General features: G+C 44.8%; 1 long non-coding RNA gene across 1 annotated transcript; it reads right to left on the minus strand.

Moving 5' to 3' along the window:
- Positions 1-4,130: 4,130 nt before the first annotated feature.
- Positions 4,131-11,953, minus strand: LOC144821924 (uncharacterized). The gene is made up of 2 exons (XR_013608499.1): positions 11,181-11,953; positions 4,131-4,416 (listed from the first exon to the last, which is right to left on the minus strand). It is a non-coding gene; the product is annotated as an uncharacterized LOC144821924 (long non-coding RNA).
- Positions 11,954-13,017: the final 1,064 nt, after the last annotated feature.

Below are 13,017 nucleotides of genomic sequence, written 5' to 3' on the forward strand. Positions count from 1 at the left end.
ACGAGACTATAGACTGGTAAAACAAACTGCTTTACATTCTTTCAAGACTTAGCCTGAAGGCTGCTCTCCATAGCTACCACTAGGATATCTTTCAATAAAGGTTGTCTTTAACCTATCACCTCTAAGGGGCTATCTGGACTGGTACAAGGTGCCCACTATAACTAGTGAACAGCATATGCCAGGCCAACTTCTCACATTGGTGTGCAGCGGTTGGGATTCCAGCTTGCCTTTGTATTACCAGATCATCTCAAGTGATTGACTAACTGAAAACCTCTAAAGGTACCCAAGGAACATATAATACAAGTGTAAACTACAGTAAGTTCTACTAAACCTAGAGTTGTGTGTCAAGGGCTTAGCACACCCTTTCTACAACTCAAGAGAGTTTAGTAGGCCACACTAGAGTAGGTAGGTGCATACACCACACCACACTAGTAATGTCTTCAGGGCCAGAAACCAGTGAGTACCTTCCAGATGTCAGTATGTTACAGGCATTCAAGTATGACACATTCACATTCTTAGAATTGAGAGCATTGTGTACTACTAGGAAATTGAAGACAGACTTAAGTGCCAACACCCAACGCCTCATAGAGGTACTCCTGCTGGATGATCTTAGAAAGGCTTCAGGGCCTGATGGGGGAGCCAGTGGGGATGGGGCAGAAGATGAGGAAGGGCCCAGGAGTGAACATACCCGGGTTCCAACCCCTGAAGCTGACCAGGAAGGTGACAATGACCTTGACCTGGGAAATGCAGCTCCTACTGGAGAGGAGGAGGAAGGCCAAGGTCTCTCTTTGTCCCCCCAGGAAGAGTTGGAGGTGTGCCTAGAAGGTCAAGATCTCCTTCACAGGAATCTAACCATTCTGACACCTCTATAGGGACCTCTGTCTCTTCTCATAGGAGGATATCCTCCCAGGAGAAGAGGGAGAGACAGATGAAGTATGAGGAAGACCCGCTGAGAATTAGAAGACAGCTTGTAGCCTTAGGAAAGGAGGGGCATATTAGCAAGAAACTCGTTAAAATAATCGCCATTTTAGCGACAGGAAACTGCCACTAAAACGGCGATAATGGGTTTGCTAATATGCCTTTAAGAATTCCAGTAGAAGCACAGGTTAGATGTGCAGGACATAGCAGTGATGGACAAAGCGCTACTACTCGAACTACGCCCAGGGTTAGTGATAAACCCATGTCAGCTCATTCCCTTTCTATGGCCAGAATCCTGTCCTCTGGGGCTATTTTTCGGGTTAGTCTTTCTAAAAGAGCCTCCTTCTCTATGAGGTCTTCGCGAGCCCCAGAGCCACCTGATTCATCTTCACTAGCGTAAGGTACTCGGGCCCATCTATTGATGCACGCTGGCACCGCATCATTGTCATCTGGGGTGCAGAGTCAAGCTCCCCATCACTGTCACTTTCTCCCACTTGAACCCCAAGGTGATCAGTGTCATCCTGTGTATGTTCACTTTCATATTCTGCCAAAAGCTCCTGGAGCTGGGATTCGGTTAAGTTAGTTTTTATTTTATTTTCCTTACAGACAGGCCTTACCTGCCAAAAAGAGAGCTGCAGGTTAGGGGTCAGGTTGAGCTCCTGAATCAGGTCCTCTGAGGGAGGCATTGATATTAAGAGTTGGGACATTTTTAGAAAAGTGACAAGGAAACTCTAAATGTTTTTTAGGTCTCACTATAAGTAGGCCTTTTTAAATTTCTAAACAGTTAGACTGGGGGACTTAACACAAGGCCCCAGCAGTTATTTGAAGCAATTTAGAAAAATATTGATTTAGAGAAATAAAATGCTCTTTAACTAAAAACAATTTAAGGACCCCCTAATGGAATCACTTATTAACCAAGTAGTAGAGCAAATATCAAAGTCTTTTATCTCACCACTGCACCACCAATGTACATACTATACCAAAGCGAGGTATAGTGTGCAGAGTCCAGGTATCCCTTTTGAGTGGACAGAGGTTACTCTAGCAAACCCAAGATGCTCTTTCTAGGGGTAGCTGTGGTCAAGCAGCCATAGGCTTATCAGAGAAGGGTGTTAGGACATTCACTGCATACACCAAGTCAATAAGAGAGACACACACTCAAAAAGGAGATACACTGCAATTTTTAAAAATATGTAGTTATTTTTGAAATTATGTTTTCGAACTCAAGAACTCGGTACATGTAAGTACTTTCACATTGAGTCTCTTTTAAGTATGTTTTGCAGGTTAGAAACACAGTTCGCACTTGTGCACAATGTTATCCTAAGGGAGAAAAATGACAACATAGAATTCTTATATTTGATTTGCGTTCTTGGTGGACCTACTTTGGTCTTGGCCTCGTAGAGGGTCAAGGACCAGTGCTCTACCGGAATATCGGTCGGGCTGCACTCGAAAGTCTTTGTGCAGCAAGGAAGAGGATCTGGTCATTGTGCGGAAAACACGCTTGGAAAAGCAGGGGCCATTTGGAAGAGCACAGAAATAGGGGACGTGGATACAAGCCTGGAGCTCCCAATCATTGACTCGGTGCAGAAGGATCTCAACAACAAGGAGCACCAATTGGATTCCGTCAATCCGGGCCGGGAGCCTAGTGACAACGCAGACATCCTTGCACCTTATTGCAAGGGTGCCTGCGTTGGGGGGAATGATTGTTCATGTGCAGGTAAGGACACCTTCCCGCACCTAAATAATCATTCATGACGATTTGCTGCCGCACACATAGAAATAGCAAAAGCAATATATATATATATATATAAAGCAATATATATATAACACAATATATCAGATCTAGATAATAAATCTCTATCATCAGTGTCTAAGCAAAAGGAAAAAACAGTGTCGACGTTTCGACTCCTAGGCAGAACAGCGGATTTGGTGCCTTGATTGGGGTTTTCATCAATCGTTATCTTTCTGAATCCTTCCAAGCAACCAAAAGTTAGAGGTTACTGGTCAACCTCTTCGTACCTTCATACCCTTTGAAGAATCGTGATCAAACCTGGGAGCCCACAAGGCTCATCGGGCGAATTGTCAGCCTGAAGCTTTCTCGCTGAACATCCTGGTGCATTTTAACCTCCTTCCCCCCGGTCCTGATGAAGACCCCACTCACAAGGCACCAAATCTGCTGTTCTGCTTAGGGGTCGAAACGTCGACACTGTTTTTTCCTTTTGCTTAGACACTGATAACAGAGATGTATTATCTGCATCTGATATATCGTGTTATGTTTTATCATTTTTGTACATTCCAGACATCTGGCTGCATAGGCTGTAAATATTGATTGTGATGTATATCGGCACACTACCTTCCTTCTGCACATCACCTTCACCATCCTTTTAGTGCACTCACCACCCCTCCCTTGTTGCACTTTGTTTAAAACGTTTAAACTTGAAACACTTTGTTGCTTATAATCTGGATACTATCCAACATTGTGATGAAATATAATCACAATCCATTGACGGTTAATGATTCGAATGATGGTGTCTAATTTTGATCACAGTAACAATGGTTTTCTTTTGTTTTGTATAATATGCAACAGCTTTCCACTGTGACATTCATTTTTTGTGCCATAATTTTCCCGGGTCTAGTTGCCTTTCGGGTTACCCCATTGCTATATAACTCTCACCAGACATGGTAAGCACAGGGGTAAAATGTGAACAAGCAGGGGTAACTCCAGTAGGTCTGGCTTTAAAGGAATGTGGTTGGGTTATGTGAAGCATTACTTGTAAATATCATGGAAATAGATCTGTATTTCTGTGGAAGCAAAGAACTGCAGAATAGTATTGGTGCAAGTTTAAAGGTCAGGAGTCAGTTGTGGTGTCAAGCCAGACCTCAAAATCCACAAGTTTAATTACCATCCCCCTTCCATCTGTGCTGCTGCCAGAGAAAACCAACATATATTATATAGTTATTTAAGTCACTTTAACATCATTCCAGTGTCATGTGTGTATGCTTTAAAGTTCATGCTTAGGCAGCTGGATACATGAACAAAATGAACACAGATGCTTGGCGGCAAGCACTTTTTTGGTGGAAGCACACAACTTCTGTCCAATGAAAACATGTGGGCGGAGCCAAAGCCCCTCTCTAGTGATGCTCACATAATTATCTGGTGACAGCTGCACTTTTAAGACAGAACACTAAAAAGAAAGAATCTGGGAGGACAAATGTTGACCCTTCAATCACCCTTTATTTGAAAATGTGAGAAAACAATAAAAAGATTATGCAGATATTGAACAACTGCAGAGTATTCATGCGCAGACAGCAAGCAACAGAATGAGATGATCTTTCCCCCAGAGGGTCTCAGCCAGTTTGTAAAAATCCGTCATCCAATCAGGGACTGGATGTCTTAGATGGTCAGTAACCTTCCAGGATAGAGTGGTGTCCCGCGTTGACATTCCTGAGGCTTGGCTTCCATCCAGACCCTTTAAACATCTGTCTTACTGTTGTGGCATTCTAGTAAAATGAATAAAAGAAACATGTGTAAGCAGCAAATTAACATTAACCTCTCCCAGTAAGTCAGCAGATACAACAAACTAAAACACAAAAAGACGTTTATATATTTCAATGACCTTCCCAGAGTGAAACATGCAACATATATAAACTACTCAGCTGCTCCCCCTGAGCAGAGCTCTCTGGTTATAAAAACATAATATAAAGTAATTTTGTTGTTATTAAAAAGGGGAGAGGAGGTAGCCTTGCGGTTAGAGCTGTTGACCACGAAGCTGGGGAACCAGGTTCGAGTCTCGGCAACGATGCTCAACATCCTGTGATTCTGGGCAAATCACTTAATCTCCCCGGGCCTAACAAAAATGAACGTGTGCATCTGTAACGAAACTGGTGCTATGTAAAGCGCTCCGATACCCGATGTCTCGGGTCATCTAGTGAGGAGGAAGAAAAGAGGTCTCTTTGCTGAGTCTCTCAACTCTAACAATCACCAAGGAGAGGCATGAATGAATGTTTGTTTGATGACGTCACCTGGGATTTTGTGTTGACCTGTAGGATAGACCCTTTCAAACAATGCAAGCTCTAACATTGAACCATGTTTAAGCCGCATTGCAAATCCTGAGACGCCTAAATAAATAAAGGGGTGACCCAGAGAATGATGGCCCAATGCACCTCAAAACCAGCTGACATCATCCTACAAAGGGACAGTCTGAAGGAATAGTTTCTTCCCTGCAACTCCAGTTCTCTCCTGGGCCAATTTCCATTATAGTCATAAGCACTGAATAGTCCCGCCCACTTCCGGGGAAGCTGGAGCACTTTTTCACAATATATACTTCTAAGTTTAGATGTTCACGTTTTTCAGGAAGGCCTGCAGTGTCACTTAAAAAACACAAATATTATACAGCCTGTAGGACTAGGTTACAATAGCCCAGGTCTTCATCTTGTACTTAAAAAAGGGGTCAAGACTGTTATATCTGTGTATAATTTCATGATGTTTTAATATAACAGCATAAATCTCTTTCACAAACCCTTTTTGGATAGATCATAGAGATGAAGGGAAGCAGGACAGAGTAGAGCCATGAGCTTTCATTACTTTAGTTACAATGAGAGGCTTCGGGACAGATCTACAAGGAAGTGCCGCAGCGTGGCACCGCACGCCCTTTGGCTGCGCCGCGCTGCAGCATTTCCGAAGCACAGGGATGCAACATATTTACAAGAATATGTTGCATCTCTGTCCTTCCCGTGCGCTGGCGCACAAGCTTCAGCCATGCGCCGGTGCAGGCACGCTTGCACCATGGTGCAAGGAAGCCTGTGTCATGGGGAGATTGTTTTTGTGCAGGAAGGGGCACCTTCCTGCACAAAAACAATCACTATAGGCATTTTCCTCTTTCAATGTGTGCTGTAGAATGCAGCACACATTAAAAGAGGAAACATGAGGAGAAATGAAACCATTTCTCCTTGTTGTGCTTCACTACGCCACATGTAGGGCGGTTTTGCATTCAGACGCATCTCCAGATTTACGATTTCAAGTAAAAAATATTGAGTAATAAATATCGTGGGTCAGAAATAACGACAGCAAGAATATTGTGGTCAACAATATCGACGTAAGGTAAGTAATATCAATGTTAAAAATAAGGGGGTCATTGCGATGGTGGGCGGATTACCACCGCTGGCCAGGCGGTTACAAACTGCCCAAGGCAGTGGCTAACCTCCCGCCATCACAAGCCCATTTACCCACCACCAAATTAGCATGGCGATGGGTACCGCTGCAGACGGCGAGTCCGTCCGCCGCTTTTCCGCTGATAGGATTGCCGGCCGGGCGGAAAAGGCACACAATATGGTGGCGGTGCCTTGCAGGCACCGCCATCCATATTATGATGTATGCGGTGCGTATGCCTTTCCATGGCGGAGACTCCGCCATGGAAAGGCATACAGTAAATAGCTTTGGAGGCCCGTTGCGGGCCCACAGGTGGTGGGTGGCTGCACTTGGGGGGTACCTATGGTACTCCCTGTCATTGGCATGCACAAGGTGGCAGGCTCTGTGCGGTGCCTCTCAGGTTGCAATTGCCAATGCATAACATGCAACTTTTACATTGCGGCGGGTACTGCTTACAGCACCTCTCGACGCAATGTAAAAGATGCGGGATGCGACCGCCAGGGTGGTGATTGCATCCAAATTTGCCCCAAGGGACCGCCACACCTATGGGGGTTGGACAAAGTCCACTCACCATTGTAATGGGGCCCTAAGTGTTTATTATCGCTTGCACTTTCCCTACTGTTGCTCTCACTGGAGTGGGAATAGTAATTTTTACCCCTCCGCTATCCAACACTTTCCCTACATTTGCACTCACTGGAGTTGGAATAGTAATTTTTACCCCTCCGCTATCCAACACTTTCCCTACATTTGCACTCACTGGAGTGGGAATAGTAATTTTTACCCCTCCGCTATCCAACGCTTTCCCTACTGTTGCATTCACTGGAGTGGGAATAGTAATTTTTACCCCTGCGCTATCAATCACTTTCCCTACTGTTGCATTCACTGGAGTGGGAATAGTAAATTCTACCCCTCCGCTACCCAACCCTTTCCCTACTGTTGCACTCACTGGAGTGGGAATAGTAATTTTACCCCCGTTGCTATCCAAAACTTTCCCTACTGTTGCACTCTTTGAAGTGGGAATAGTAATTTTTGCCCCTCTGCAATCCAACCCTTTCCCTACTGTTGCTCTCACTGGAGTGGGAATAGTAAATTTAACTTCTTCACTATTCAACACTTACCATACAGTTGCATTCACTTGAGTTGAAAAAGTAATTTTTTACCCATTTGCTATCCAACACTTTCCCCACTGTTGCACTGATTGTATTGCGAAATGTAAGTTTAAATATTTTTTAATAGTTTCATGTTTTCATTTAATATAGATGTTTGTGTTTTTATATTTTAAATCATTAATACATATATATTTATTTTTAAATTATTTTAAACTTTTATCATAAATTAGAAATAATTGTTTAATAATTGTTTTGAAGTAAATATATATGTATAAATAATTGTTTGTGGATTTATTTTTATTAAGTTTGGTGTTATATTTTATTAAAATGTATATTGAATGTATTTTATTTTGTTAAAATTATATTTATTATTTAACATATTTAATGTATATTATTTTATTTTATATTTATATAAAAGTCGATATTTTATACATCTATATTTTTTACATCGATATTTTTACTTGATATTTATGTACTTACCCGTTTTATTATAGGAGTCGATATTTTTGTTGTCTATATTTTTTACTCTATATTTTTAACATCAATATATTTTACATCGATGTTGTGTCTGTGAACCAGTTACAGGTAAGAAATTATTCCTTACCTCGTAGGGGATTTCCTTTTATAGTCATAAGCACTGAATAGAGTAGCAAGCTCATCCCCACAGAGCGCGGTGGAGAAGACAGAGTGAACGAAGGTAGACATTTAATGAAAAAAATTCTGAGACAGGCCTGTTCTACTGGAGCATCTGCTCTAGCATCCGACTCTAGGCAGTAATGTTTGCTAAATGTAGGAATTGATCTCCACGTGGATGCTTTGCAAGTATCCGGAAGAGGAATATTCCTCAATAAAGCAGCAGTAGCCGCTTTACCTCTAGTGGAGTGTGCTTTATGTTGTCATGTGTCACGTGCAGGCCCATCATTGTTTTCCCTATGTTGGCATGAGCAAGTCACAGACTGTCCCTTGCTTTGCACACGCTACTTTACAAACATATTTTGCTTCGTACACACTGTACTTTCGCACTGAACCTGCCACTGTTTTTGCGTTCTGTACTTTCCTGGGATTTAGTCTGCACACAATAGACACGGTCGAACAACAATGCCCCTTGTTATTTTGTTCTGGTCAGGCCTCAGCACATAGATGAAATACACAAATGCAGCTGTTTTTTGGGAACACATACTTTGTCATATAGCTACATACAGAATAGGTAACAACACACTTGGGGGGTCATTAGGATGGCGGGCGGACCGCCCGCCATCCTAGCATGAAATGAGACCACCCGCCATAAGGGCGGGGGTCCCTTGGGGGCCATTAGGATGTGCCTGCCACAGTGGCGGGTGCATCCTGCATTCCTGACATTGTGGCGGGTGGTGCTCTAAGCACCGCCCGCCAAACTGAAAGACCTAGTTCACATAGAGAATGACGTTCTCTGTCTGGAGGAGGAGACAGGGGAGGAGATCATGCTGGAGAAACTCCATGCCCTGAAGCTCAAACAGGACGAATATAAATCAATAGCCACTGACATGGCTAAGACACTGGGGGAGGGACAAAGACAGCAGATTGTATGACTTGGGGACTAGGCCAGGAAGTTACTTGCCTGGCTCGATAGAAAAGAATTGGCAAGTAGACTGGTACCGGAGCTGAATGATGACACATGTGGGAAAATAATGGATCCACAGGCAATTGTAAACCAATTTTCTGAACATTACAGCTCTGTATATCAAACGAGTTCAAACTTATCAGAGGACGATTCCAGAGCTTTGCTTAGGGACATACAGCTACCCACCCTGTCGGCAGATGAAAGGGACGCACTGGACAGCGACTTTATGAATGATAAAATAGCACAGGTGATCAGAAACCTTCACTCCTGCAAAGCCTTGGGTCCCAATGGTCTACCGATCAAATTATACATGCTAAAGCCGGATAAAATAGCCCCACATTTACGGGCCATGTTTGGGGAGAGCCAAGAGTTGGGACTACTGCCACTACATCAGAGGATGGCCGCGCTGGTTGCTATATGTAAGGAGGGCAAGCAGAAGTACAAGTGCCCCTCCTACAGGCCCATTTCCTGTTAAACGCAGAACCCTGACCATTCGGGTTTTATGCCCCATTGAAATACAGCACTAAACCTGCAAAGACTGCATGGGGTTCTCGGTAGGTTGGAAATGATCCAAGAAGTTGCAGTGGTGGTCTCCTTGGACGCCTCGATGGCGTTTGATACGATAGAGTGGCCATATATCTTTGTAGTTTTGGCAAAGCTGGGGTTGGAGCCCAGATTCATAGGGTGGTTGTGACTCCTCTACGTGAAGCCCCTGGCTCAGGTCGTGGTCAATAAAAAGAAATCGAAAGTGTTCGCACTGGGACGGGCACCTGCCAAGGATGTCCGCTGTTGCCCTGCCTTTTGCTCTCTCTCTGGAGCCATTGGCGGCATGGATCCGCGGGGCCCCAACAATACGGGGCTTAAATGGACTGAAGAGTGGGAGGACCACATCTCCCTGTATGCGGACAACATCCTCCTTTATCTTGCTTCCCCGAAAGCGTCCCTCCATACAGTGTTTAACATCTTCATGAACTTTGGGAAATATTCGGGGTACACAATTAATTGGAGTAAGTCCCTGACGTATGTCCTTAGAGGAGATCCTCCTCCTCCACCCAGAGGGTGCCCTATACATATGGCAAGAGTAAGCTTCCAGTACTTTATTGCCACAAATCCCAAAATCAGGTACGAGCATTACCTGCTTCCCCCCTACAGAGACTGAGGCGTGATGTGGCAACTCGGAAGGCAGCCGCTTTTGCTGCTCGGTAGGGCAGCACTTTTTAAAATGATGTTGTTGCTGCGCTTCCTTTATATATTGCAAAATTCCCCGGAACTGGTCCCGGCGAGGTATTTTAAGGAGATAGAGGGCCTGCCGAGGGATCTGCTTTGGGACGGGAGACCCGGGATTGCCTTGCAAAACCTAATCTTAAATTGGTACGAGGGGGGATTGGACTGTCAGACATTAAAAGATACTACTGGGCTGCGCACCTGGCAGCAATCAATCATTGTACTTACCACCGCTGGGACAACCGGGGTTACAGAATGGATAAATGGTTGCTACCGGGTGGCAAATACAACAGAGCCCTATATGCTAGACCCCACAAGTTCCCTTTGACAGGACCGACCAAAAAATCAGTGCAGGTTTGGCACGCTGCCAACAGAAGCCTGGGGTGGGAAGAGAAGCTCACACAGGTCACTCCCCTGTGGGACGCTGAACAGTTAGGTACCCTGAGGACTACGAAGGGGTTCGACAAATTGGACCTAATCAAGATCTCGAAGATTGGGGACCTATGGATGACGGGAGAGCTGGTTTCATTCTCTTTGCTGCAGCAGGACTGTGAGCTCGCAGAGACGGAATTCTTTAGATACTTGCAGGTCAGACACGCACTCATGTCGAATTTACCAAAGTGCACCTCTCCCCTGGACTCCTCACTGCTGGAGGATAGGCTGCTTGATGGATACCGTCCAAATAAAGTGATATCCCTGATTTATAAAAAACGGATTAATAATACCTTGGATCCCTGGGGATTTTTGAGACAGAGCTGGGAGGGAGATGGACTGGAGCTGGATGACGAAGAGTGGCAGGAGGCGGTGACCTCCCCACGAGAGGTTGCGATCTCTTCTAGATTGCGCCTAGTTCAACTAAAAGTCCTCCACAGAATTTATGTCTCTGCGCCTAGTCTTGTGTGTCAATCGAGGTAAGATATATGTGTCCCTCCAGCTATTCCCTTACCTGAACAACCGTCTACGCCGTAACCATTATACTCTATCATGTAACCCCTGTATGGCTTTTGTGCACAATAGTGTATGACTTTTTAATTTGTACATTTCCTTTTCATGTAAACTGACATGTCGACTAGCATTTGTTTAATAAAAAGAATTGCAAAAAAATAACTCAACGGCAAAGTTGAACTAAAAGCTTTTGTGGAAAGTGTGTTAGAAATGGGCAAGGATATGATGTCATACTTACGTAGACATGGGTGTTGGGCTCTTCTTCTCGACACTAAGTTGCAGTGCCACAGACCTTGACTTCACTTGTGAAGGCCATGAATTTAAAGAAGTAACTGTAACCCAGATTTTGGGCTCTTCCAATCCAGTTGTCGTCTATGTTGGTTGGCGGAGGGGCCGTATAGATCTTCCCGTCTGATTTGGCGACACACCAAAGTTTGCCATCAGGAGTAAAAGACATGAAGTGGCTTAAAGCGCTCCATCCACTCCCTCTGCCAATGGCCTCGCTTCCCACAATCCAGCTGTTGGCTGCACTCGTTGGAGGACTTCTCTTGTAAAGGTTTTCTGCAGTCACTGCATGCAGTATCCCCTGGGGGTCAAAGAAGAGGGCGTCAAATACTTCCCATCCGCTACTACCAACTTTGATAGCTTGTGTGGACAACCAACTCTGGTTTTCATTGGACGGCGGGGGGCCTGTGTAGAGCTCACCCTCATTAGTGACGGCATAAAGCGCTCCTTTGGGGTGGAAGAAAAGACGCTTGAATCTTCCCCAGTCTGTTTTCCCGACGCGCTTTGCAATATCTTGGAGCCAGTTCTTGGATGGGTCTGAAGGCTTGGGACCGCTATATATATCAGAACCTTTCACGACATACAGAAGACCATCTGGGCTGAAGAGCACTTGGCTTGCATCGCACAGCTTCCCCAGAACACGGGCTCTGGAAGTGAAATCATCGCTGTAAGCAGCTGGGGGCGGGCCCTCCCTGATAACGCCCTGATTGTCCACAGTGAACAAGGTCACACCTGAAAAGCAACAGAGAGAGAGTTATTTGCTTCTGATATTTGTTCTCAGAAGGATAACAAGTTGACACAGTATACTCGCGACAGCATTGCGGTCACAGATGTGACAGTGCAGCGTTGAGATAGATCAAATGCAGGAAACATGGGGGCATATTTATAAAAGAAAAGTGTCTCCCTTGCGACACGTGATGGGGCGCACGAGCGACACAACTCTTAAGTTTGATTTATCAAGCAACGCAGGACCCCCTTGCATGGCTCTGCATGACTTGATGTATCTGGAGAAACGCAACACAGCGCATATCACTGCGTTGCGTTATTCAGCCCCAGGGAGGCGTTCCATGGGTGGAGCGTGGGTGTTCACACGCACCTACCCATGGATTTTGTCACTTTCCCAGGTTTACCATTACTGGCAGACCCGTGAATGCATCAAAGGGCTCCACGTCTCCATGTAAGGTGTCACGAGAACTATCTAACTGCAGCACGTATAGAATGAGGAAAATGCCTCTCAGGATGGTTTTTGATCAGGAAGGTGCCCCTTCCTGCACCAAAACAATCCAGCTTACAATGCAGGCTGCCTCGCACCATGCTGCAAGGGACCCTGCGTTGGAGCGAGGCGGCACATTGTGCTCCAGCGCTGGGAAAAGACAGGACTGCGCTCTATCATGTTAAATACAGCACATTCCTGTCCTTTACCTATCACGCAGCGCAGCAAAGGGACTTGATGCATTGCATGATTATTACATAAATAAGCCCCGTGAGCTCCAAATACATATGCAGAATATGGTTAGGATCTGGAGCAGAACATTGTAATGAGGTTAGAAATCATCATTTCCCCAAGTAGTTATGTATGTTTGTATGCATGTATGTGTATGGTGCATAATGACCATTCTGCAGTGAAAGTGTGATGGTAACGAGTGTATGTGGTTTTATCTGTAGTGATGAGAAACACAAAGATCTGCCCAACTTCACGTGGGCACCAGCTTCGGAGGAGCGTCTTAAGAAGGACTGTTTAGCTTTGTATGTATGTATGTATGCATGTGTGTATGCTTGATTGTATGTAT

This window comes from Lissotriton helveticus, chromosome 2_2, assembly GCF_964261635.1.
Source record: "Lissotriton helveticus chromosome 2_2, aLisHel1.1, whole genome shotgun sequence".
Lineage (NCBI taxonomy): Eukaryota > Metazoa > Chordata > Amphibia > Caudata > Salamandridae > Lissotriton > Lissotriton helveticus.